This window comes from Pinus tabuliformis, chromosome J (assembly GCF_031772625.1).
Source record: "Pinus tabuliformis cultivar Carrire ecotype Pingquan chromosome J, CPIR1, whole genome shotgun sequence".
In the NCBI taxonomy this organism is placed as follows: domain Eukaryota; kingdom Viridiplantae; phylum Streptophyta; class Pinopsida; order Pinales; family Pinaceae; genus Pinus; species Pinus tabuliformis.
In genome coordinates this window covers 505,339,061-505,365,999 of record NC_142295.1, presented here as the reverse complement: position 1 = coordinate 505,365,999, position 26,939 = coordinate 505,339,061, and the positions used below count along the sequence as shown (strand labels likewise).

The window sequence follows — 26,939 nt, the reverse complement described above, 5'->3', positions numbered from 1 at the left end:
TTGTGTGATTTATTTCATGCATGTGTGTTTTGTTATATCAGTGCCATTTACTTTATTACAAAATTAATTTACTAGTTCTAGTGTCATTTACTTTCTTACAAAAGTAATTTAGTAATTCTACTTGTGTTGAAGCTTATAGAAATAAGCTTCCTCATCCTTTTTGCAAGTTTGTTTACTTTCTTACCAGTGTATTTACTTTCATGCAAGTGTGTTTATTTTTTTGTAAGTAGCTTTAGTCACTTTACTTCTAAATTTGAATTCAAGTGTATTTAATTTCCAGCAAGTGTGTATTTTTTTGTAAGTAGCTTTAGTCACTTCTAAATTTGAATTTGTAGATCATTGCCATGTTTATGAATTGTATACTCTCTATGCAAAAGGCGTCGTTGGTACTACAACCACAAGAAAAACAATGGAAGTAGAAAGTGTGATATGCATATACAGTGCATGGTCACTTGCAAGTTCCATAAGGACATCAAGATGACTATTAAATGCACAAAATTTTGGTTATCTTCCTAAAGAAATTAGGAAGGTATTTAAAAGGCTTATCACATATACATATAAGTATATACATGTTTTGTATTTTTATTATTTTTTATTTATACGTATATCATAATTCCATTTTTAATTCTTCATATTATTATTACTTTTGAATATATAACATAACATTAAAAAAATATGTAAAAATAATGATGCACAAGAATGAATTATTATGATAAATTGTAAAATTAATTTGAAGAAATTTCATCATCTAGATAATTAATTAAAATCTTAATGTAAACACTTGTATTATATTTTTTGAGTAAAAGTAACAATTTTTTGTCAGTACTCTTATGATACCAATTTTCCATAAATTAAATTATTCTAAAAACTAATTGGATTTCTTATTTTTAATATTTTTACACCTTATTGTAACAAGTTGTGTGTACATATGATAGATTACACTAACCCATGAGCCTCTTTTGGTAGTATGGCTTTCACACTCTTTGTAGGATAGCTATAAAAAGTAAAATGAAGTAGTAACAATTTTTGCTAAAAAAAATTTACAAAATCGTTACCACTAATAATACTTCAAACAATTTCAATTATTTTTTCCACCTAATATTATTATACCCAATTTTTCGAAGGAGTATACTTTGAAGTCCATTTTCTCTTTACTCCATTCTCCTTCAAAAAAAACTTAAAATTCATGAAGGGTAGATTTTTCCCTCTATATGTGTGCACACATTTAAGAAACCAATAATTATACTTTTTTGCAATAACTTATAATTATTTCAAAAGAATTAAATCTTTATATTCATGTTTAAGAAAAAATACACACTTTATTTTATGGAAGTCATTAATAAAAAGTAATGAAATATTTATATTTTTGTTCACATATATAATATGCAGTAGTTTGGGAAGTGTGTTGTCCCTCCATGATCTTTAAATGAGAAAGTTATCTTTGTACTTTTTTACAATCACATTTCTTATGCTACCTCATGCATAGTGTATTCATAATATGTTTTTTTGTAAGTGTCAACTATGATCTTTGTACAGGAATAAAGTATCCATATTGTTTCCCCAAAAATATAGCCTTCACAATCCATATTTTTTCCCAAGAATATAACCTTCACAATCCTATTTTTTATGCTCCATTGAGTACAATCCATTCACCATATGTTCCTTTAAAGTAAATGACCAAACCTCATATGCCACAACCATGTCTCCCATACAACTATCAAACATTGAGGAATTCACACCTCTACACTAACTTTATTGTTGCTATCTTAACATAAGCACCATATTTCTTGTACTTAAAAGACAAATGCATAGGGTTTTTGAATTAGCTACCTGAACAAAATATTCTTTTGACTTTTTTTTATCTTGATTGATTGAGATGAAGTGTATTTTAATTTCTTTTCCGAGCTTAACCTAGGAATGTACTAATTCATTTCATTTTGAGAACCCGTTTCTATTCCCTCTCATATAATTTGTTATAATCAATATTTAAAAATTAAATATTTTCTAATAATTATTTAACAACATCTAAGTTTTTTTTTTTAAATATTTTCTAATAATAATTTAGCAACATCTAAGGTTTTTTTTTTTTTTTTAACAAAATTAACCCTAGCTTAGTTTATTTCAAACACTTTAATTCTACATTAGTCGATAGCCATTTCTCTTACCATTATGACATTGTATATTTCATTTATCAAAATGCCTGTTACATGTTTTCAGTACCTTTAACTCGCATTTGAAAATCATTGAACTTAAAGGAAGAAACTGTTCATTGTATTATTAATGTTAAAGTTTTAAATTAAAATAAGTGTTCAAAAGAGTTGTTTGTAAACATTTGTTCATGATTTTGAAGTGACCTGCAAGTTATTTAACTAACTACAGTGAAATATTTGAATCCTTACGTTGCAACTACTGCCAAATCAACTAATAGCATTGAAATGAGTTTTCAAATGAGATGTTTATAGACCAATTAATGTGTTTTATGAGTTTGAGGTGACCAATAAACTAACAAAGATTCGTCAATTGCAACCACTACTAAATCATGTAACAACATTGGAATGAGTGTTCAAAAGAGATATTCATTTTTGTTCCTGACTTTGAAGTGACCTAGCTAATCAACGAACAGTATTGAAATCTTTGGATTACTCTGTTGCAACAACTACCAAACCATATCTAGGGTTCAAACACGTTGACTGTATTCTAATTTGACAAAGCTTTCACCTTGAGATCTTACTTGATTAACAATTCCCATAACATAGGAGAAAATGTCTTGCACTAATCAATTCTGATAACATGGAAGTCAAAAAGACTTGTACAGAATCAAAAATTTTGATTGAAAATTTCTCGAATCTGTCCTTAAGATTTGAATTTTAACGATCTTCATCTCATTTATTTATTATTGATGTGCACTTTGTAGAATTTTCCAGGCTTACTTTGACTTCGATGTTACTGCAATTATCTGGAAATTTGACTCATGCACGACTTATGACTGAACGTAGAAAAACGCCTTTAAATCATTCTTCTTACTATGTAGAAAAACACCTTTAAAGCATTCTTCTTACTCTCTTTTAGTTGATCTTTCTGGGCTTGCACCCATGTCATATATGTGCCTTCCATGTCAAGGAGGTGGCTTGATCATCCATTATGGAGTATCCACTTGGTACGAAATATCATAGGGGCCAATATATCGTTGAATTTGGTAACATTGTTTTCTAAGAAATGTGATTGTGTGCCTTCCCAAGAATTTTTGAGGCACCCAAAATTATATTTTTAGGTTTGATAATTGTAATTTAGATCTCCAAAATTTCAAAAAATTAGTATTAAGTTTTTATTATTTTCCAAGCTAAAACATCCCATGTACTACCTTTCAATGAATACTCCAAAAAAAAATCATAATTCCTCATGATTTGATGCCAAACGATGCTGAAGTCACCACCATTCATCTCCTTATTAACTTGAGGGATTTGTTGCTGAATAATGCTTAAGTTACCGTTGTCATCTGATTCCCTCAACTTTAACCTTTTCGTCTTTTGAAAATCACCCAACTAGCTGTACTGCAAACGGACTTCCTAAAGACCTTTTAATATATTGCCAACTGTTAGGACCGGCTGCTGATTCTCTGATACCGATTTAAGGTTTATACCAAGGACTCTACCTCTCTCTTTTATTATTAAAAAAGCTATGGATTACATTGTTTTATATAACTAAGATGCATGGTGACTATGAACATTGCTCTATATGACTAAGATGCACAGTGACAATCAACATTTCTCTATATAACTGAGATGCATGGTTACTATCAATGGTTATCTTCTATACAGGACTACAAATTTTGCATTCATGCATGTTTTATTATTAATAATAATATAATTTAAAGGTGTACAAGATTTCTTTGTAAGTCTGTACAAATCAAAATCTATAATGAAACGAACTTGATCATCTAAGTCTAAATGAAATTGCTTTTAAATTTAGCATAAAAAACTAAATTAATATATTAGAAACCTTGTAAATCTATAGAAATACAAATCAAAATTCAGAGTGAAATGAAATTAATAATCTAAATTTAAATTATAGTTTCTAAATTAAGCATCAACGAAGAACCATAATATTGGTTCAAATAAGAAAGCATTGTGGCCAAGACCAGGATGATACAGTACTTTACTTCGGTGACACAAGAATCCTGAACAAAGAATCTGCCCAATGATCACTTTGCTATAAACCCTTCACTCATTCTCTTGTTGGTCCAAGAATATTTTCCTTTTGTAACCTTGACATCCATCAGTTTCGAGTTACAAACTCTGCAAACTCTTTGAATCAGTCTCCTGAAATTAACTAGTGTGGATTCTAGAATATTTAGAATTAACTAGTATGGATTCTACAATATTTAGAATTAGCTTAGAGTCAGGAATATTTAGAAACTAAGATAGTTGACTTTTCATCCAGTTCCATTACATTTTTAAGATAGAAGTGTCCAGGTCTCCAGCTACAATCCTGTTTGTCAATGAAAAATTAAATTGTAAAAATTTCCAACGATTCCCAGCATTTTTTCCCCTGCACAGTTGTTGGAAGGATAAACATCTATAATCTGGATAATTTGATTTTTAGTAGTAACAGGAATTTAATAAGATCCAGTGATTTCCCAAAAGCAATCTTTGCGGAATGAAGGAGACTGGATACCATAGAGGAGCTATTCCCCAAGAAGCCTATTATATTTGGACAGTTTAACAAATGTTGCAGAGGGAATTTTTTGCTTGTATGAGTAAAGTTTTTTCTTAGTCTCTTGAAGCACTACAAAGGCAGCTTTATCTCGAACCAAATTCAACTAAAAATATGAATTTATAATTCTATTTTATAAATTTTGTATTCAAAGATATGTGACGGTCAGCTTAATTGATGAGTTAGCTTATTGTAAAGCATTTTTGCTATGAGTTTTTATTGTAAAACACTTTTTCTATGGGAGCTCACCTGTTCAATTTTCTAGACAACTTTTGAATAAATCTACCTGAAAGTGACCCGAAACCGAATCCGAAAAAAAAATTGAAAGAAGAAGATATATTTATGCATGGGTTTCTTTCATTAAAGCTAATAAAAACCTTGAAATTAACTCGTTCGTCGAAAATTCAATATTTTAAAGCGAAATATGTCCACACGAAAATAGAATGAAGGTTCCCAGAAAATTTAACATTTTAAAACGAAATATGTCCTCTAAGAAAATATAATGAAGTTTTCACTACATCCAGAAGACGTCAACCAGCTTACGAATATTCTACACGTCATTGTGATATGGCAACCCATTGAAATATGTCCTCTAAGAAAATATAATGAAGTTTTCACTACGTCCAGAAGACGTCAACCAGCTTACGAATATTCTACACGTCATTGTGATATGGCAACCCATTGTTGCAAACAAACATTACAGAAATATCCTATTGATACACATGCAATCATATTACTATCTGTCTTGAAAATCTACGGAAAAAATATTTTGAATACAAACGAATACGAATAAACGACTTCCGTTTGAATGAAGAAGGTAGAAAGTAAGGAGTACCCATCTGGCCTGCAATATCAGCCTCCCTGGATCAATACTTGAGCTAAATGAAGTACTACTCCTACTCAAAGATCGCTTGCCCACTGAGGTTGCCGCCATGGCATCTACACAAAAACACGAGTTTTCACGAGACAATCGATACACGGATTGCCTATGCATGCAGTACCTGTAATTCATTCCTTACAGAAAAGTCATAGTAATCAAACTAGATTAAAATAGAACCATTTATAATGGAAATACGTATATCTATAATGTTAGTGAAGATATATATATTAGTGTTCATAAGGCTGGTTAAAATGATTTGATAACATATAAAATTTAAAATGAGATTTGATTTAAGACTATTTGATTTAAGATCAAGGAGGGATTTTTTGGAATTCAGTGTGTTAAATTTATATATGCAGTCAAAAGCTCATTTTAAATAACATTAAAATTTGGCCCAAAAAATTCACCGGATTCTAAAGAAAAACTCAAAAACCTGCCATGTTTAGACAATGGCTTTAAATATCGGCAAAAAAATTGATTGGAAATTTTCCCATAAAATAATTTTGAGAAAAATAAAACTATCAACATATCATTACTAATTTTAATCTGATATTTTGATATTCATCACAATAAGATTTTTAGTAGACATTTGGAGTGAGCAAGTGTAGCTCAGGACATTATAATGATGAGCCACACTTGCTGGCTGGAATCTTCCATTAAAATTTTTATTTGATATATCATGAAATATCAGATCAAAATTACTCTTTTCACAAAAAACCTTAACTCTCAAATATAATTAGTAATCTACTTACATAAATAATAATGTTTCCAAAAGATATTTTTGTCCATAAAAATATATATAATTTATTAATTGTTTATATATTTCACTTTTAATAGAAATTATCCTCTAAGTAAAATAATAATAATTAATATAATAATAATTAATATATATAGATATAGATATATATATCACTTTTCAATTAAAAAATATATTATATTACAATTATATATATTTACTCTATATATTTCAAATTATATATTAACATATTCAGCGGATTCTCATAAACCATACAAAATTATGTCAAAGTAAATATAACACCCTACTTTATACTCTGGATATTGGTGTAAAGCGCTGCAATAAGAACACAAGTTCTGAACTTGTGGCATATTGTCGTGACTCTTCAATCTCTATAACAATGTTCTAGCAGTTGTTTGTGCTAGATATCTGGATTAAACTTCTTCAGTATTAGGTGACCTGGATTAATAATATACAGAGGATGGTGCTGATATACACATGCATGGCCCCATCGAAATAGGCACCAGAATTTGTTAACTAAGTGAAAGCAATTTTTGTTTTGGTGTTAGATGTTGGGCAAAGAGGTTATGAGAAAAAGTTGTTCTATGGGAAGAGCTCACTACGTTCATGAAGGTGATAAAAGCTACCATGGAGTGATAGAGTTGGTTGTCGAGATGTCATTAAGAGTTGGTTGTCATACATTATTATGAGATGGAGATGTCATTAAGACGACACATTGTCTATAAATCAAATTGTTATTTGTAAAAGAGTGAATCACCATTCTTGTGTATATAGACACGTGAGAGAAATATATGGATTATCATCATGAGATGGAGATGCCAGAGGATAGAGTGCTCATAAATCAAGTTATCATTCCTAAAAAAGTGAACACGGAATACACATTTGAGATAAAGACATGCTAGGTATTTAATGAACTAAGTCTTTCTCACATAATTATGAAAATTGTTGTGCGCTAGTAAATTTATTGCAATTTTTATAATTTATTTTATTATTTTGTTACGTTAAATTTAATAGATTTTATTTAAATGACAAGGACTGGACGGAGGAATGGAGATTTCCAGGGTTCGATCTTGAGACCTCCTATCGTCATGCATCCAATTTTCGTTAAGGGTTTGGATGGCAGAACAAATCGCCTGCAGGTTTCTGCATCTCACCTCGCGGCTTTGGATCTGAAGGACAGGTTTTTCGATTGGATTAAAATCCCCTCGCAGCTTCAGTGGATCGTTTCGGACATCCGCCAGATCGACGATGACGCCCCTCCGGTTGCTGGCCGCGACGGCCGGTACCCACAGGCCCATCTCCTTCTTCGCTTGAGAGGGGGCAAAGGGGGTTTCGGCCCTATTCAGAGGGGCGACGCCACCAAGGCCGGCCAGAAGAGGACCAGCAATGCTGATGCTTACGGTGACATGAGTGGAAGGAGGCTTCGCCACGTGAATGTCGAGAAGAGACCTGAAGTTTTTCACACAGATCCGGTAACTGCAATCAAAGAAGGGGGCCTGCATGTAGCAGATCTGCCCCCTCTCACAACAGATTGGGCCAAATCTTGTAGATCCAGGATGGATTGTCGCGACATGAGTGGAAGGAGGCCCCGCCATGTGAACGACGAGAAGAGACCTGTAGTTTTTCATACTGATCCGGTAACTGCAGTCAAAGAAGGGGGCCTGCATGTAGCAGATCTACCCCCTCTCACAACAGATCGGGCCAAATATTGCAGATCCGGGGTGGATCTATCCGATCTGTCCAGTTCCAGGCAGAAGATAGGTGGAAATCCGCCAGATCCAGAAATCAAATCCGTAAAACTGGACCTGGACAAGGTAGACTCAGCGGATCTGAAGCAAATTTTTATCAGATCAACAGAAGGCAGACATGTTTGTGTGCAGATCTGGAAATGGATGAGTGTATTGGAGTTAAAAAAAGAGATCCAGGACAAACTGGGAATTCCAGTTGCATTACAAAATCTATTATTTTCAGGGCTCTGCTTACAGGATCAACACACACTCCAGCACTATAGGGTTGCAAAGGACTCAACCATCATCCTCAATCTGAGATTGCGAGGTGGATCCAAGGGAGCTTCCTCAAAACCTACAGGTACCTATCGCGATGCAGCCAAAGGGAAAGAACCTCTAAAGGGGAAAGAATCTACAGCTGCTAATGAACCCCCAGGGCAGTATATCGTGGATCAAATGCCGGAGAGCCCCTCTATCTCCTTGGACTTACCAGAGGTAAATTACATATTCTCAGATCTACAAAAAAATGCAGTTATTTGTAGATTCAACGGTTTTTGGCCTAGAACTGATGCATTATACCAATGGATCCACACGGTTTGGACAAAAAACTGCCAAATCCACCTATGCTCTAAGGGTTTCTTCATAGTAATTTTCCACTCAGAAGAAGAAAAGGAAAAAATTCTCAACCAAGGGCCATGGTTCTGGGGCAGTGCTGGACTTTTTGTTACTCCATGGTTCCCGGATTTTGATGCCAACACTATGGTGGTATCAAGGATGCCAGTATGGGTTAGGCTGCATAACCTCCCGTTACATTTCTGGCATTCCAAGGCCTTAATAGTTATTGGAAATACCCTCGGGAAAATGTTAAAGATTGATGCAGAGAGACATATAAAGGGAATCTTTACTTTTGCTAGAATATGTGTCGAGGTAGATCTCAGCCAAGGATTACCTGAAAGTATAATTCTGAACTTCAACAATTCACAGTGGAAACAATCTTTGGACTATGAGAATACAGCTTTCAGATGCAGGGGATGTCAACAAACAGGTCATCTGTACAATGCATGTAAAAGTCTCAACAAGAGCAAGACACAACAAAGGAAGCCCAAAGGATGGCAGAATATAGATGATGTCGTAAAGAAGAGAGATTCTGAAAAGAAAGAACACAATACAGCTCAGGAGAAAGACCAGGACAATAAGGAAAAAGAGATTATTGAAGAAAAGGAGGAAGATCTTCAGCAGGAAACAAGCGGAAATAAACGTAGTCACAGTCCTGAAGGATCAGATTCAGATAAGGAGCAACAAATGAATCCAGAGGAAAACCAGCTAGCTATTACTGACTCCATGCACAACACAGATGGTTGGCGAAAAGTGGAGAAAAAGAAGGGTCGAAAGACTTAGGTTAGCTGGTCTTTATTTATTGCTCTCCGAATATCTGGAAAGCTTTTTTCTTTTATGTTTGTAGTCAAAAAGGCAGAAAGTTGATACCAATCATCAGAAGTATCAGAAATGCTTACAGCATATGCAATGTAACTTTTTATTTTTCTTAATAAAAAGTTCGCTTTTTCTTCGGAATTTTTTTTTTTTTTATTTAAATAAAGAAAATAAGTTATATAAATGGAATTATAGAAATAGTTAGTTTAAAATGATATTGACAAGTTTGTTAGAAGGATTCAATGTAATGAAAATTTTGGGTTGGGATAAAATTAATCTTTTTTCAACTACGTTCAAAATTGGGAGAAAAAGAACACACAGAATAGGCTTTCTTAAGAAATTCTATGAAATACATTATGGTGACAACTTTGCTAGAAGGATATAATGCATGGGAAATAATGACTCGGGATAAAACTAAACCTTTTTCTCTGTAGACATAGTTCAATATTGGGAGAAAAGAGAACCTAAACCTTTTTTCTATAGACATGGTTCAATATTGGGAGAACTTAAGAATGTCTATGAAACACATTAATAACCCTCATGTAAAGGAATGCAAGAGTTCAAGTGTGACATGAGAGACATTAAAAATATTGTAAGAAATAGTAAATATAAATAGAGTAATATTTTTGAAGAGTGAGTTTCTTTCAATTAAAATGGAAGAAAATAAAAAACATTTTTGATATCTATCTAGAATTGAAGATTTAAAAGATAATCTAGGTAATAATGGTGAGAAATATCAAGTAGTACGGTTTCATCAAAAACAACTACCACTATGAAGAAAAATGGTATGTGCAATCAATGTGGGAATTTTGGACACTATGATTATGAATATAAGAAAAATAAATTTAAAGAATCCAAATATAAAATAAAAAAAGATAAAAAATAATGTTAATAGAGAAGCACTCACTGTAATGGAAGATTCATATTTGGTAGCCATTGTTCATATCATTGATTAAAAACCTATAGTAAATATGGTGATATATTTATAAATTTTTGAAATGGTCATGTGAAAGGAATAAAAAAAATAATATTAGTTTTCATTATCACAAACCAAAGTTTGAAATTGAAATTTGTAAAGTCAATTTATCAATTGAAGGACATGCAAGATCATTACAAAGTCACAATAGAAGAAACCATAGTGGGAGGCCTAGACAAACTTGATGTGTCTATAGAAGAATTATGGCACTTAAGGTATGGACATTTATATGTCAAATATCTATATTTACTTCAAAGAAAGGGTATGGTGTAAGGTGTTTGATTTGTTAAGGATGAGCATGTTCAATGTTATAAGTCTACATTAGGAGAACCATGCACGAATGAGTTTCCAACGAGGATGGATAAATTATAAAAAAATATTTGTATATGTCATATATGTCAGTAATGCAAAATAAATCATTTAGAAAATCCTCTTATTTATTTATATTCATCCATGATAGAACTAGATTCACATCTAGGTCTATCTTAAAAAACAAAAGTGACACCTTTGAATACTTCATAGAGTTTAGAAAATTGGTTAAAAAGTAGACAATTAAACATTACAATATCCATATATGAAATCAAGTGAAAGAATACCCTTCAAGATAATTGTTTAAGAATTACAAAATAATGTATTTCAAAAGAAATACAAAATCTCAACAAAATAGTGTACAAGAAAAATAACAAAATCATAGTAGAACATATCACAAAAATGTTCAAAAGTAATAATTTCCCTAATAGTTTATGGACTTGAGATATAATTAGTACACTTATGTATTTACAAAATAGAAGTAAAACCAAGTTTTTAGGAAATAAAACTTCTTAAGAATTTAATGAATTTAGACGAGTTATAAAGCTTTTCCTGGGATATAAAGGAAAATAAAATTAAAATTGAGGGAAAGTTAGCCAAATATATGTTCAATGGCTATTGTGATAATCATAAAAGTTACAAAATATATAATCTTACTATTCAAAAAGTCTTTGCAAGATGTGATATTTAATGAGTGTGGGTAGTCAAGATGTATTGAAACTTTCTAATGAAGGTATTTTAAATGCAAAAATAAAAAGTGAATATCAACAACATGATGTTGAATCTAAAAGTGGTAGCATGAATACAACAAAAAAGAGTGTAGGGATTCCACAAAGAAGTGAGTCACTGCCAAAATCAATAAGGAGAAAATCAAAACAAGAAATAAAGATTATGCTTCGATGTCTCAAGTGCTAACCATTGAAGAAACTTCAAATTTTAAGAAAACTAAATATATAAATAATGGATAAATGTTATGCAAGACGAATATAATTCCACTGTGAAAAAATAACAGTTGGGAACTAATTGAGGTACCTAGGAATAAAGTTCTTATATGCACAAAATGGGTATACAAATCTAAGTTAGGTGTTGTTAATACAAAGTTGTATTAGTTGTAAAAGGCTATTCATAAAAGAAGCTATAGACTAGGAGAAACTTGTAACTCAAATGAACAGCTTGAAACTTGTGATTGCATTAGCTACTAAGAATAATTTATATTAGATGAATATCAAGTTAGCATTTTTGAATAGTTTGTTGAAAGAAAAAGTGTAAACATGGTATATAAATGATAGCTTCTTCAAACAAGGATTCATAAGAGTGGTCCAAATTTTTACACAAGGAAACATGAACATGAGAGTGTTGCATTGATTTCATTGTATAAAGATGATTTAATCATAACAAGAAGTAGTATAACTTTGGTTGATCAAATTGAAAGACAACCATCGCAAGAACTTGAAATGAAAAATTTTAGACAAATCCATTATTATTTAGATATTAGGATATAGAAGGAAGACCATAAACTTTAATCGCTAAAAATAAATATGTTATAAATTGTTAAAATATTTAATATAAATGACCTCAAAACATTGCCTATTCCATTAAAATGGAATGTTAAGATTTATATCGATGATGATAAAATATATGTAAATCATACTTTGTACATGCAACTTCAGGGAAGTTTAAATTTATTTACCACAACTAGATATATTGCATACTCATTCAATATTCCTGGGTAAGCAGTCACTAGAAAGATGCCATAAGAGTCATTTGATACTTAAAAGAAACTGTTGATTTTCATATAAAATACATGAATCATCAATTGGTTGAATTTTGTTTTTATCAGAAGATTTGTGGTTTGTCGTTGAGGAGGTAGGGGTGAAGTTGGAAGGAGTGTTTTTATATTTTGGGATGCAACTACCATATTATATTATCTTCATATTAGATAAATTTATCATATTGGGAAAACTTTTCAATTTTCACATTAAATCCAATTCCTTCTAACAACAAAAATTTGAATATTATTACAAGGAAATGGAGAATTCAATGTCAGCGACTAAATTATCACTTACCGCTACGCTGGTTTCTAATATCCAAACAACTCTAGTTCTGAGGGGAAAGATCTAGAATTTCAAAGGGTAGTTCCATTTTCCAAAACGCGTCCAAAGATATGTAATGTGATATTTTGGGTCCCAAAGTAATTATCTATGATATGTTATAATATTCGGTTGCTATGATGTTTACTTTCAGGCTATAAGTTTTAGCTTTAGGCTATTAGTATTACACAGCAGGTTATTGATTTAAAGGTGTTGTTAATACTCTATTTCGTATAATTGTATTTTTAAGTAAATATATTTATCAATAACATGTATGTTCCCAGACTCCTAAAATCTAAATGTTCGATTACGTACAAGGTTGAAGTTGTTTAATAATATAATTTTTATTAAAATTTTATAAATACTATAAAATATCATATAAATTTAACTATTATTTTTATTTTGATTATGGATTAAATTTTAATATGCTTTTATATTTATTATATAAAAATTTTGTTTTTTGATATTTGATTTTCAATGGAGATCATTCTAATTTTAGCAGTATTAGTTTGGATTATGATGTTTTTGTGAGTAATTGTGTTGAGAGACGCATTCTATAGTCAGTATGAGAGTGATATGTGATTAAGGAAGACTTGACCTGTCTCTTAAAAAAAAATTAATTAAAATTAATGTTTGCTGAAAGAAAACAAAAACAATTATACATATTTGATTAGTTTTAATTAAAGTCAATATAAAATATGAGCAATCTCATTCTCATTCTGCTCACTTGGTTTGTTGCTAATATTAGAATCTCCCATGAAAAAAAGGTGTTAATAATATTTCACTTTCACTTCTATAGTTATAAATAAAATATTTGGATATCTATGTTAAATAATATAATTTTATATTAGTGCTATAAACATAAAATAATTAAAAAAATAATTCTTCTATTTTTCTTATAAATATTTTACTATATAACTTAAATATATTGTTTAAATATCCATACTAACTAATGTATTTCAATAGAAACTATATATATATATAAATATACACAAATACAAAGAATATATATATGTGTGTGTTTTGACTTTAGTAAAATATTTCAATGCTCAAAAAGAATAAATAATTGAAAGTAAAATAATTTAATTACAAAAAAACTTTTAATTAATTCAATTTTCAACATAAAATATTAATAGCAATAAACAACTTAAAAGTACATTTTAAACAACAAAAAATAAGACACTGTGTATATATATATATATATATATATATATATATATATATATATATATATAGATAGATAGATATATATATATATATATATATATGGATTTTATTCGGATATGGCCTATGCTTCGGATCTTATTTGGATGATACCTAATATATCTTTTCTTTGGATCTGGCCTTTTGGCCTCTTTTTACCAGCTCATGGCTTCTCTGTTGTCACAGTTTCTCAATCTTTGGAACATATCCTATATTGTATATTTGGACTCTTTTATATTTCTAATATAAAAATATTATGCTTTTTCTGCTCTGAAAATATATATATATATGTATATGGAGGATATATATATGAAGGGTTACTATAGATCCATCAAACACTGAGATTTTTTGATGTCTAAACTTTTTTCGTTTTACATTTTAAAGTAAATTTATATATAAAAATATTTAAATCTTTCGATAAACTCTTATTTAAAATAAATATATACTAATTTACTTAAGTGATGGATCTCCACAAAAATTCCCTAAAACCATGGTGTTTTAAATGCGACCGACAGATATGGTAAAAATGGTATAATACAAACGAGTGATGGATCTCCACAAAAATTCCCTAAAACCATGGTGTTTTAAATGCGACCGACAGATATGGTAAAAATGGTATAATACAAACGAAATACAAATGTTGTCAAAATGATCGTGGAGTGCATAGAAATGGCTATGTATTTTGGTTTTTTTTTCTATTATTATTATTAGTATACGCTCTTCGCTGTCCAATATTCCATGCAACTCTGGCATAGCTTCGTGTGATTCATAGTTTTGCAGAATTGCTTTCCATTCTTGAATTATTTGATTTCCCGCGCAAAAATGTTAGGGAGACCATAGTGATTGATGTTGGATATTCTTAGGTATACTTTGTTTATTAGATTTTCAAACTGCATTTATTTGAAACTTAATTTAGAAGTATTATCTCTGTTAAAAAATAATAAAGTATTTGTTATTTATTATTTATAAATCTCTTAATCTATTTTTCATTTATTAGAAATGTAATTTTAACCTTTTATTTATAAACCCCTGCACACGTATATAGCGTAGTAAATATATGAGCCCCCACACATATATAGCGTAGTAAATACGAATATGTAAATTTATTTGCCTACTTTAGTTTGTCTCTCTTCGTCACTACAGGTTTTTGAGCATAGTGTCATACTTGTGATTCTATTTGTATAGTGAATATGAGTATTATCATTATTAATCTGAAAACGGTTAACCGAATAGAAATTATTTTATTACCGATTCCCCACTGCTTCCATTGGCCATTCTATCCCTTATCCTGTTCCTCTCGAACCAATTCCAACCAAACCACTAAACATGATGAGATGTAGCAACAGAGGCACAGCACCTCGGCCTTCCTCGTTGCCCCTCTATAGTTCCACTTCAAGGGCAGGTATCCCACCACCCGCCATTCTATCCCGTATCCTGTTCCTCTCGAACCAATTCCAACCAAACCACTAAACATGATGAGATGTAGCAACAGAGGCACAGCACCTCGGGCTTCCTCGTTGCCCCTCTCTAGTTCCACTTCAAGGGCAGGTATCCCACCACCCGCATTGGTAGGGGGCTTGCCCAAACGGCCGGATATAGGCATGCTGCATACCCTCCACAACCTCATGATGACTCTGACCTGATGATGCATCCTAGCTCCAGTTTCGCTATACTTTGGAGCACCGGTGCATTATAGCTACCATTTCTATTGCCTTTAGAGAGGAGCCACATAGCTCTGTAGGCCTCGAACACATCATTCAGGAAAGGACCTGACCTGATGATGCATCCTAGCTCCAGTTTCGCTATACTTTGGAGCACCGGTGCATTATAGCTATCATTTCTATTGCCTTCAGAGAGGAGCCACATAGCTCTGTAGGCCTCAAACACATCATTCAGGAAAGGACCAGCACTAGCAGACGGAAAAAGTGGTAGGAGTTTGGGGAGTGGCAAAACTCATGGTGAAGCTCTGAATCAGATGGACCTAGCTCAGGTACACAACACTCCAGGCAGCAATGTGAAGATGGAAGCCAGGACAAGCAGGCAACACCACAACAAAGAAGATATGGATGACTACATGTGTCTCATTGTGCAGGAACCTTTGCCACCTAGTGACACATAGTAGGCTAAGGTCTTTTTCTGGTTTTTTAACCACCTGGTCACCATCTTAGGGGTCCTTTTTGAAGTTTTGTTAAATTTGATGTCAATTTAGTTATTTTGGTCAAAAACTCTATTACAATGTTATTAAAGGTTGGTTCCCTTGTGTGGGTAGCTCAATCCTCGAATTTTGAACTGATTTCCCCTTTGAGGGTAGTCATTTTCGGTCACTGTTGATTTAAACATGGTAAAATCCAAGACAAAATCTAGAGAAGACAATACCTCCGTGTATTATTATTTTTTGTTTCATTAATAGATTTAGTCATATTTAAAAGTGAAAAAATATTACGAATTCCCCAAATATTCAGCCATAAAAAAAAAAGGTGGAAAGCATGGGCTTTTCCTAGCTTTTCCTTTTGCTTTCTCAGAATATCATGCAAATACCTGAAACGTACCGCAATGATTCCTGGAATTTGAAAGACTTATGGTATTCAGGGGGATTTGACTTATTTATGTTCTTGGGATTCTCGTTTTCAATATTTAATAATTCTGGTTTGCATTTCGCTTCATTGGAAACTGAAGTAGTTCCACCGGTATTATCATATTTGTTACTCTCTAGATAAAACGGAATATGTTCACATAAAACCTAGAATGTTAAGCATCATCTTGATAAAATAAAATCAGAATTTTCCAATTTTTTAAAATTGTAGTAACTAAGGTAACAAAGTGGTTGGCTTTAGCTTTATTCTTTATATGCATATACTACTTTGAATTCACCAAAACACAAAGATTGAAGTTCAAACAACATTATTATAGTTTTAAAAGCATATTTTTGGATGTGAAGGTTTCCCATTGTACATTAAGAAATTGAGGATGAATGTATATTATATAAATTATTTTATGTAAAAATAAATAAATTTTAAATAAATGAGATAGATATTTTTACTTTCAATTCTATATATCTATATATATAATATTTTTTTAATGTGGTTTAATTAAAATTTGTTTATTAAATATTATAAAGTTAATTGTTAGGAGTTATGGGATCCATAAATTTATAGTATTATTTAAATTTATTTATGTTAATGAAGTTTTAATAATGCATCTACTACAAATTAGTAATTTGAAAAGTGCAAACTTTCTCTAATATTATATTTCTATCTTTCTTTACCATACATCTCATTAAATTTTATTTCTTATTATGTATTTTTTTTCACTCGAAAAGTCATATTCCTAGTCGAATAAATGGTAATGTTGTCATCACATTGAACAGTAATAGGTCTCTAAATTATCCTTAATTCTGAACATGGTTTCACAAGCCAAATGGTCTCCTTATAGGCATCATATTATGCCTCTAAAGTGGAAAAAGTGACCACATCTTATCATTTGCAACATACTACTCGATAAAACAATCAAAACACATATTTTCTCATAGATTTCCTTCTATTTGCATTCCATACTTGACAAAAATCCACATGACCTTGTATCTCCATTAAATGTGGGTTCTCTAAACCATCACTATGATATAAAAATGTTTATTTAGAAGTACCACATGAATAAATAAGGACCCTTTTCACAATATCCCAATGTTAATGTCTATGATTAGTCATGAATTAACTCAAGATTCTCATTTCTTGGGCTATGTGTAGTCTATCAAAGTCCATATAATACATCAACAAGCCAATTGTATTAGTATGAGGAACCACGTCCATGTTATCGATCCTTGTGAGTGTTATAGAACATTGCTCAACTAAAAGCTTCATTTCCGCATAAATCAAAACACTCAATGGTTTGTAATTTTCCATGGAAAGGCAATGTGACATAGATTTTACATATGTACTCTAGTTCAACCAATGCTTTCTATTTTCTCTACTTCTCAATCTCCATTCCTAAGATATATATATATTTTCAACCCTTAATTCCTACATAACCAAATTATGCTAAATCTTATGCTTAAAATCACAATTAACATCCTCATTCCTACTAGAGAATAACATATCATCTACTTACAGAGTGATAACAAGGAATTGATCACCATCATGTTTGTAATATACATAGGAATCTAATTTGAATCTCACAAATTCCAATCCCAAAACAAAAGAATCAAACTCTTGGTATCATACTCTAGGAGACTATTTGATACCAGAATGACTCTTCTTTTTCAATGTAATGCTCTAGTTGTGTAATATAGATCTCCTCCAAATCACCATATACGAATGTTTTTTTCACATCCACGTATTCTATTTCTAAATCAGTGTTGCTTCTATACATAATATGAACCTAATATATGCTTACCTAGCAATTTTGGGAAAGGTCTCATCCAAGGACTATCCCCAATACTTGGAAATATAGTTTCACAATCAAGCTTGTCTTATCCTTTTCAACATTTCCATTTAAATCAACCTTCTCTTTGAAAAACTATTTACATTTTATGAGATTTTTTCTAATAGAAAAATCTATTAAGTCCCATTATATCTAGGTTTATCCATTTTCTCATCCATAACCAATCTAAAATACTCCTTGCTTTCCATCTTCATTTTCTCTTTCACAATTCTAGGCTCATCAATTTCACAAAATAAATTAAATATTCATCTCAAATTATATAAGCTATACTTATACATATATGGTTTCATTATTTTCCAAGGGCACCTCCTTAAAGGTTGAGGCGTAGTTTCTTCTTCCTCCTTTGAATTGTCTAAACTCTTTCTCATTAAGTCCATCATGATCATCTTGCTCGATTTCTTGTTTATATTTCTTAGTCTTAAATTGTATATGAATCACTTGCTTCTTATCATCCACTTCTAATTCCACCACATTGGGAGAAGGCTTAGATTCTTTGAAAGAAACATTTCTTTTATAAAAAAAAAAAATCTAGAGATAGAATCCTAAACGTCATTCCCTTTCACGCCAATGCCATAGCCAATGAATATACATTTCACAACCTTTCTATCCAAATTAAACCACTTCTCCTTCGCCACATGATCGTATTCCTCATAACCAAAACAACGAAGATGTTGAAATGAGGATTTCTCTTCTATCCATACCTTCAACGAGATCTTATCCAAAAACAATGATGTGGGAGACTTGTTAATCAACTAATGTGTAATAGAAAATTCTTTAGCCTATCAATTCTTCTCTAAGTTACTAAGTATATTATTGGCTTTCTTCGTTAATGATTTATTCATTGTTTTTTCACCACACTATATTTAAGAGTATATGGAGTTTCTTACGCCTTTCGATTTCCTTATTCTTATAAAACTTATCAAACTCCATAGAACAAAAGACACTGTCATTATCAATACTTTGCAGCATAATATTCCTACTAATTTGATTTTACAAGAAAGATTTGAACTCCTTTAGTTTACTAAAAACCTCAAATTTAGTTCTAAGAAAATACACCCATTTCCTTATATAATTAAATTAATGAATGATACATGATGCAAAGCCTTAGAAATCAAAGGAGCTTTAACTAAGGGAAATATATCAAGAATAATGGAGTCCAAAAACATGGAATATTTGTGACTACTATAATGAAATTAATGATGGTTCTATTTTCCATATATGTAAATCCTTTAAAATTCAATTAAAGAGTGTGATCATTAGAATCATTCAAAATATAATTGTTTTAAATTTCCACATATCCTTCTCACCTATATGTTCCAATGTTTTCCTCCATAGATTGTCTTCCTTGTTAGAAATTTGTTTTCTAGAGTAAGAGCTTGTTTAGGTACCTAAAAGTCATAACCATAATAGCTATACATAGGTTTTGATTCTCAAGTTTTCGATCCTACAAATATTTTCATCGTATAAACTGAAGAGATACTACATTTCATAATTTACACATCAATCAAGATTCAAGTCTCCACAAGAGTAACCCTTAACCATCACTATAGCTACTTCGACCATCTTACAACATTTTTTAGAGAGGACAAGCTACAAACTAACATCATTAGTGTTGGACACCTAATCCTAAGTGGGTTAGTGTGGAAGTCGAATGGACAAAAGGAGTCCAAGAGACCTTGGGATCTGAAACCCAAGAGTCACATATTTGTACTATAAATGTATATATATTGTTAATAAAAAATGTACTCTCCTGATTTATCTTTCACATTGTCTTGCTGTCCATGTGAGTTTAACATGGTATCAGAGTGGGCGTATTGCTGCCCTGCATAATTAATGTGAGCCATTTGTCTTATGGCCTTTCTGTGCAGTCATTTCTGCCATCAATTCTGCATCTCAGGAATATTTTGTCACGGATATTTCTTCAGCTAAATGTTAGCTGCTTCTGACATTGCCAGCACTGTCCAGCGCTGTCCAAACAGTTCTGAGATGCCTGTCTGAAAATTTTATTGACTGCGCGCTTTGTCATATGCGTTTTTAAGCAAACAACGCTGTGGTAGGAGCGCTGGTATAACAGCACTGTGATTATTCTCTCACACGTCTTGAAATAGGAAAATACCCTGCCTAGTTAACACTACACATAACGCTCCTCGTCCTGTGCATCGAATGCCATTTCCTCTGCCATTATTCTCTATCTGACGCTGCTGCCGTGAGCGTGGAGACCAAGGTGAGCGTGGACTAGGTTGAAAGTTGTGGAGTATTGAATGTTGGTGTGCTCAGGATTGATTGTCGAATTCTCAAAAGAAGGTAATATCGCTCCTCCTACGAGTGTGGGTTACACATTGTTGGCTTGACTGTGTTTGGCAAATCTCATGTTTTAGCATCAAACCGACATTGTTTTGGCATTGTGGCTTCAAACCACCATACCACTCATCATGGTTCCGACGAACAGTTACTCCCATTATACAGTGCTAGACCTCCATGTACTATGTTACCACTGCCATACGTAGTCCTCGCATTCGGCCTCCATACCCGGTTCTCAAATACCACCATACCTTCTCCACTGCAAGTGACTCTTGGCATTCCTCGACTCCATTTTTGAAGTTAGCACAATTCTTCTTAGCATAGTTCCTCTCTGCGTAGCTTCTCGACATGAATGCGTAGAATTTGAGGGCGAGCATTAAACTGTGGTACAAGTCGGAAGAGCTTCATAATCTTTTTCACTTGTTGAGGGTTTCAAACCTGTTCCACCATGCTGCGTTGTGCCATTGGTGAACGAAGAGCCGAGCTTGCGTGATTCACTAATACAGTGAAGGTTTAATTGAATTGGCAGGAGGAGACTATGTTTTGTAAATGTGAAACCCCTGCACTAAGTGGAATTGGAGTTTAAAGGATAGTTTCTTATAGTTTCATGGCCCGAGAGGTGTTATTATGGCTACTTTCCTTCATAATCATCATTGCGCTACTCGTATACCAACTGATATGCTTATCAGACTTGGCGTTTTGACTACATCAATCCTTATAATTCGACAGCCAAAATAAATAGGCTTGCTTGTGTCATCATCTGTTATTGCACTTCTAGAGGGTAATGATGATGCTGTCGACACGGGGATACTTTGAGTTGCACCATTTATGTTTCAGATAAATAATTGACCCTTGGTAGTTTGGTAGATCTGAAGACGTCTCATTTTTGGGTGGACTGTTTTAGTAAAATTTTATGTTGTAATTGGATGTTTCAAGTTTCAGTGAAAGTGTTGGAGGAGGAGCAACAATCGGGAGCATCAGCTCTAGCTGTCGCAAGGCCATCAGCGATCATCATATGCCTATAATGTGAAGTTGAGTGCTTGTTCTTCCGTCGTCCTGCACCTACAGGAACATCTCTCATTGTTCTTCCAACTGATAAGGTGGATTGATCTATATTAAATGTATCTGTTTTGTACCTGTCTAGCATCAAATTGTTGTCTATGCATTGTTCAGCACCAATAACTTTGCGGGAATAGAAACGCCGGAATCTACTTTAGTCAAATAGAAAGCGCCAGGCCGCAGCAAACTGAGCTGAGAAGTTGAAACGAAGTCCTTTGCTCCGTACAGAGTTTCCATCCGCTTCAAGTTTTCCACGAAATCTTCAGAAAGAAACTCGTTAAGAGAATCAAGTTTGTCTATGCATTGTTCAAATTTTATATGTGTTAAAATTTTATATGTGCCGCCTCAAATCAAAGCTGTTGGATGACGCGGAATACGTAATTGTTTGTGTATATATAAACATGAACAAATGAACAAATCAAAAGCGCGCAGCAGAAAGCCTTGTGTGTCGCATATTTACCCGAAAATGCCACAGACTTCTCACAAATCCGAACAGGACAACACCAAGAATATTTCTTGCATTATTTGATTAATTTCTAGCTATTCTATACGAAAAGTTTGCCATGATATGCATTTCTATTTGCATCAAATGGAAAGTTCCTATAACAGGTTGTTAGCATAATTCAGTGATCAAGATTGGTCATATGGTTGATGAACTTCAAAAATAGTATAGTCCCATAAACATTGAGAGAACTGCGTATATATATATATATATATATATATATATATATATATATATATATATATATATATATATATATATATATATATATATATATAAACCTGACTTCACTGTGCCAGGATTTTTGAGATCAGTGCCGTATACATCCACTCAGGGCTCGATGAATTCTATAACGTATATAATGCTCAAAAGATGCACAATCTAATCTGGGGTTCCTTGTTTACCACTGATTGCACCTTCCCTTATAGCATTGCTGTTTGCCATTACTAGAAGGTGCCACTTTGCATTATTTTTCAAAATAACCAGCATCTCCATCTGTGTCATGTCCATTGGTATTTCGAAGATTTCCATCCTCATCCATTCCATCAAAAAACTGAGACATTTCTATTAATGTGGTCTGAGCTGTTAAAAGGGCATCCTCATCAATTGCAGGATTATTTGGAACGACAGAGTTCAAAGTTCATAAGCATTGGGGGCTATTTATATTCTTTAAAGTTGTGGTTATTTGGCATTGTATGAGATATTTGTGCAACATTGTCATTAAATGGAGCAAATTAATGATGCATTACAGTTACTAAATAGTCTAATCTTTTCCACTGTTGATGGGACAGTCAGAATCAGTATGGATTTTCTCTCAGAAATTCAGACATGTCTACAAAATGCACAGGAAAATATTGAGTTTTTGCAGTTGGAGACAAAGCTACAACAATAAGAATTACAGCAGTGGAGTCATCATTCTGAACCTGTTTCTGTTCAGAACAATGAAACAGACTCCCATAAACAGCAAAACAATATTGTTGAAGTTCATTCAGATTCAGTGCCCAATAAAGCAGCAATTGTACATGCAGATCTAGAAATTCAGTCTGCACTTCCCAAGCCCATCATCAGACCTTGGGAACAGCTTGTCCACAACAAGCATAGAACTGGTCTTGGATATGATAAGGACTTGTCCTTTCATATTCCAGACTATGCCAAGCCCATTCAGTTTCAGAGTGCTGGATTTATTCATGACAGTTCACCTGCTCCTCATAACAGTGCGCCTGCTCCTCATGACAGTGCGCCTACTCCTCATGACAGTTCAGCTTCAGTTGTTCCAGATTCTACCCCTCTTCCACAGCAACAACAACAACAACAAAAACAACAGATCGTGAAATGCCAACACTGTGATCGAGTTGGCCATCTAAAAGATCACTGTTTTGATCTTCTTCCATGTAAGCACTGTCATAAAACCAGTCATTCTTCACACAGATGCTTCAGAAATAAACGTCCTGCAAGAACAAAGATTCATCTTGGATGGATCGCTTCTTGGCAATGGGCATCAACAACCAAGAAGATATTCCAAACACATATCAGAACTTGTTCCAGAGTATTGAACAGTCTTGTAGTTGAGTTTTCTCCATCTTCTCACCTTGTATCTAACAAGGGGGGAAATGATGGTCATCTACAAGCTCCAAAGTCACGTCAAGCGAGCCTAAGCCACAACCTGCCACACCAGTTTCAGAGTTGTAGCCAGAGACAAAGATGCCTGAACATGCCTTCAGTTGGCAATCTGGGACACTTCCTCTAGCAGAAGACTCCAGCTTCTTGCCAGTTTTGGAAGAGTTCCAGGAATTGCATTAAGCATTCCAGAGTTGTTGGTCATCCTTAAACCATCACAGATTAAGAACACTTCCTCTAGCAGAAGACTCCAGCTTCTTGCCAGTTTTGGAAGAGTTCCGGGAACTGCACTAAGCGTTCCAGTGTTGGTGGTCATCCTTAAACCACCACCTTTTTTTACCAACATTTCATAGACCACATTCAGCCTAGTGCTGCCATGCATTTTTTGCACATTTTGTATTACAGCTCTCTTCTTGGACTCATACATAACCCTTCGGATTAAGGGGGGGAATGTTGGACACCTAATCCTAAGTGGGTTAGTGTGGAAGTCGAATGGACAAAAGGAGTCCAAGAGACCTTGGGATCTGAAACCCAAGAGTCACATATTTGTACTATAAATGTATATCTATTGTTAATAAAAAATGTACTCTCCTGATTTATCTTTCACATTGTCTTGTTGTCCATGTGAGTTTAACAATTAGACATGCTTATTGAAGGTTGATTTAATGCCAGTCATGGAATGTGTAAAACTCATTTAATCCCCTTCACTTTGCAATCAAGGAATATAATTAATACCCTATCATGACCAACTATCATAAGAGGAGAGTCATCCAAAGGCATACCACCTCACTGTCATATTTCTCTTACCCTTAAAATAAATTATCAAGGGAATTCATATGGAAGGAAGATGAAAAGCCTATCAACCACACACTCTATCCTAAATGGCTTTCTAAAGCTACAACAAATGCATCTACACCATCCTCTAGAGAATAGTTTTTAAACTCATCATCATAATCATTATTTTTCTTCTTATTATTATTATTCTTTCTTGTGATGTCTTCTATAATTCTTGAGCCTATTACAGTTCTATCATTTCTCCTTAGAGTTTCTAGGAAATCTATGTCTCCCACGAGATTTTAATCTACCATTTTCACACATTTTTTCTTTCATGAACAATTAAAACCTCATTGTTGGATTCAACATTTTTCCACCTCACCTCCTCTACCTGTAAAGAAAACACAATTTCATCAAACACTAAGGTATTTATAATTCTTGCAATTGTCATTACCAAGTTGTCCCATGAATCTAGAAAGGAACATAAATGGGTCATCCAAAAATACTGCTCATCTATATTTACTCCAACTAAGATACGTTGGATCACAATAGTATTGAATGTTTTCAAGTTATTAATTATAGAAAGATCACAATTCACCCATTCTCAAAGAAAACAATAATTTTCATATATTTTTTTTAACCACATGATAATTTGTATTCATAGAAATTTTGGACTTGGAGCATATCCTTACATCAAAATGGGGAAATAACTAGTTGGCAGACTATTACAAATAATTATTTCAAGCTACCAATATGCTTAAAAATATAGTCTACAATTATAGCATACCTATAATGTTTAGTAGATTTTTTTTAGAAAAGACACCCAAAAGTTAACAAAATTTTGTGAACATACTAGCTTATAGAAGCAAGTTGAGAAGAAGCATCTTCAGTTTTATCCTTCTCTAAATCCTAGATTGAAGCATCAAGATTAGGTACTTCTATCATGGAAGGAATGACTAAATTTCTAGAAGAAGAGGGATATAACTAACTCTAACAAAGGCTCAATTGTAATTATTCCATTTGATAATGCAAACTTAATAACTCATCCTCATTCCTCTAAATGAGAATCCTTTGTTTATTGAGTACCTCCATTATAGAGGTTACACTAGAAACTAATTGAATGCATTTTAATTGAAGTTTAATGATTTTTTCCTATAATTGATGTAGCTACACTCCAACATATGTCTATAAAATTCCTCAAAATTCGTCAAAATTACTAGGAGTTGTAGAGGTTGTAGTGAATCCACTCCTTAGCATTGCATGAGCATCAAAATCCACAGAGAATGATTATGGACTTGGATTTTTAGACTTGTACTTAGAATGTTATAGCTTTGTCCAATTTCAAACCAGGAAGGGAAGAAAAAAAGGGTAGGGCTAATTTAAATATATCAACATGACAACCAAACAAAGAGCAATAACATAGAAAGCCAAAATTTGAGAAAAAGGGGACTTACCACTCACATAAAATTCCTTACAAAACAAGGTCCTTCATGGCACTGAATCCCATAAAATGTTATATGGAAAATTGTTTATTGAGCCCAATAATATCAAGAGCCTCGACCAACCCTCACTATTTGTAATATTACCATATGGTATAGCCACCAATCCTAGCCAAACTTTTGCAAGATGGCTAGTTTTCATCCACATAACAAAAAGGTACGATATTGCCATCTATATGTGCATCAAAATTCTTTACATGGGAGAAAACATAACACACAAAGTGGGAATGCTACAAATACATATAACTAACTTCTTCCTATGGAACACATAAATGGTATGAACTCATGGAGTACTCAAATAGGGAGATCATTGACAACATTCCCTTACTTCGAGTGACACATGCACAAAGGGGAAATGACTTTCCTCTACTGATTATTATACAATAATCATTGCTAAACCTCATCCTCTCTTTCCAATTTAGAGGGATGATGAAATGGATGGCCATCATGATGAACCAATTTTTCAAATTCTTCAAAAATTCCCATCTATTAACACATTGCAACACCAAATGGGACATAAATTGTGATCTATCTAGATTTCTCAAGTACCTCAAAGCATAAGATTTGCATTGGCGAATTCAATTACTTAAAAAAGAAAACCCAAAAGTAAGATATTCCCACAAGCTATAGGTTGTGAACATTAAAATATTGTACAACAATACCA

At 32.7% G+C, this 26,939-nt stretch overlaps 1 protein-coding gene across 3 annotated transcripts in view; it reads right to left on the bottom strand.

Annotated features, from left to right (window-relative positions):
• Positions 1 to 5,091: 5,091 nt before the first annotated feature.
• Positions 5,092 to 26,939, bottom strand: part of LOC149227987 (uncharacterized) — a 112,389-nt gene continuing 90,541 nt past the window's right edge. For all 3 annotated transcript variants that reach the window (XM_089378024.1, XM_089378023.1, XM_089378026.1), the window contains one exon: positions 5,092 to 5,652. The gene's annotated coding sequence lies outside the window, so the exon portion shown is untranslated. The remainder of the gene's footprint in view (positions 5,653 to 26,939) is intronic.